Here is a 2,515-nt window from a genome sequence, read left to right as displayed (position 1 = left end):
TGCAAGGGTGGTTGTTATGGACTGATTGCTCCAAAAAATATGCGTTGAAATCCTGGCCATATGCTGTTATGAGTTAATTATGTGATTAAATCATTTGGCCTTGGGTAGAGTGGATTACCTTCCATAATGTAAGGTAATGTAATGACTTTCCGTTGTGCAAACTATTGCAGTATAATGAATCTATCTGTTGAATTCATACCAGTGCATTGTGGATCCTAAGCCTAATCACCTCTCTTCTGACTTATAAAAATAGTAGAATCGAGGTAGACATACAAACACACACATACAGGGGCTGACAGATGGTATGTGAGGGTAAGGAACTAAAGAACCCCTGGGGCTACTGACAAGGGAGGAATCAACAAAGACAAAAATCTGATTTGCGCTTTTAGCCTCTAAAAGCTGTGAGAAAATAAATTTCTGTTCTTTAAAGTCATTCACTTGCGAGGTTTCTGTTACAGCCACACTAGATAACTAAGACATAGAAATTAAATTTCCCATGTAGGAAATGGTAGCTGAGCCAGATGTGTCTGGCTCTTGTCTGGATTTTCAGATGTTCACTGCCACTCCCCTCCCCTGCCCCTGCCAACATGCTGGTTGCTCAGGATTGAGAATTGGAGAGACCCTACTACATTCTGGTCCAAATGTGGATATTCATTCATTTGATAAATATTTATTGAGCACCTGCTATATACCAGACATTGTTCTAAGGGCTAGTGATTCTATGGAGGACGTATGATCCTCTCCAGCTTTCCTATAGTACAACAAGAATAAAATGTTTATATAACTATAGAGGTTAATAACAGGGACATAAGCAGAGAGAATCCAAGAAATCTAAATTATCTGGTTTACAAGATACATCTCTGAGGCTCATATATCAAGCCACTTGTGAAATCTCAGTTTTGATATTAGAGTCACCACTCAGGAAACGTTCACATAAATATACTGCCCTCAAGCCTTAGACCCCACCTCTCAAGTCTCAAAGGAAGATAACATTTCCTCTCCCTACGGCTTAAAGCCTGTCTTCTTTTGAAAAAGGCAAAGCTTAGATAAAATCAGCATATATTATTATTTGGGAGCCCTGGTGGCACAGTGATGAGGAGCTCAGCTGATAACCAAAAGGTTGGCAGTTCAAATCCACCAGCTGCTCCTTGAAAACCCTATGGGGCAGTTCTACTCTGTCCTATAGGGTTGCTATGTGTCTGAATCAACTTGAAGACAATGGGTTTAGTTTTTATTGGTTTTATAGCCTTTCTTTTTCCCTCTTTGACATGAGAAAGATCAAAAAAGATGTGATAATTTACCATTTCTATTATCTCTACTTGTATTTGTATAACTGTCTTTATTTTAATATATTTGGTTCATAAAGCAGCAGTTTCTTCTTTGTAGAATGAAACCATTACCAATATAAATGTCTTAGTTCTGTTTAATGCTTTCTCATGTGAACTGTACTTTGATAATATTTTATTCTTATTTCCTTTACATTTTCATTTTTAAAAATTATGTATCCTTTTCTTTATCTTTTTTAAGTAGCTTTGGAAGGTCTGTCTCTTCAAAATAGCATGTGAATGGATTTTGGCTTTTGATTTCATTGAGATATTTGTCTTTTAATAGGGAGAGTAATACCAAACATATGTCAGGCTCCTGAGTCACAAACTCTGTCTCTCAAAATTTTTATTGCTCCATTATTTTCTCACATTTACTATTATGGAGACAACCTGATTTTATTTTTCCTTTGTAGAAAATCTATTTTGTCTGTTTGGATGCTTATAGGGCAGGGATTCTAAAGGTGTAACCTATATACCCAGGGGTCCCTGAGACCCTTAAGGGAATTCATAAGGTCAAAACTATCTTTATAATAATATTAAGATGTTATTTTATTTTTTACAGTGTTGACATTTGCAAAATGGTAGTGCAGAAGCAATGGTGCCTTAGAATCAAGGCAGTGCCACCAAAATGTACTAGTACGCAGTCATTGTATTCTTCACCATCTTACATCTTTCAGTTAAAAAAAAAAAAAAAAAGGCCATTTTTATTTAAGAATGACCTTGATAAGTAATCACTTTGTCAGCACATATACTAAAATCGGAATACTACAGAGAAACTTATCACGGCCCCTGTGCAAGGATGACACGCAAATTCATGAAGTGTTCCATGTTTTTAATTTTTGTATGAGAGACTGACTTGATTTCTAAACTTTCACTTAAAGCACAATAAAAATAAAATAAAAAGAGACAAATCCCCCCCCAAAAGAATGTCCTTGATAAAACAGTAAAAAGCAGTAACGTTTTTACAACTCAACAGGTCCTTTTTTTTTTTAAATATTGTCTTTACAACATGGAAAATACACCTAAAGCACTTCTGTGATATACCTAAGTACAACGATGACTATCTCAAGGAAAATTACTTGAGTAATTGTTAAAGTTTCATGCTGAATTAGCCATTTTTTTCCCTGGAACAGTATTTTTACTTGAAATACAAACTGACAAGTAAACAATGGTTAATCAAACCTGGGTCC

The 2,515-nt window shown here is 35.5% G+C and overlaps 1 non-coding gene across 1 annotated transcript; it reads left to right on the top strand.

The window, feature by feature from the left end:
- The first annotated feature begins 2,052 nt into the window (after positions 1-2,052).
- On the top strand, positions 2,053-2,159 carry LOC111749904 (U6 spliceosomal RNA). Its single transcript, XR_002785076.1, has one exon. It is a non-coding gene; the product is annotated as a U6 spliceosomal RNA (small nuclear RNA).
- Positions 2,160-2,515: the final 356 nt, after the last annotated feature.

This window comes from Loxodonta africana, chromosome 9 (genome assembly GCF_030014295.1).
Source record: "Loxodonta africana isolate mLoxAfr1 chromosome 9, mLoxAfr1.hap2, whole genome shotgun sequence".
NCBI classification, from domain to species: Eukaryota; Metazoa; Chordata; class Mammalia; order Proboscidea; family Elephantidae; genus Loxodonta; species Loxodonta africana.
This window is presented reverse-complemented; position numbering and strand designations above follow the sequence as displayed.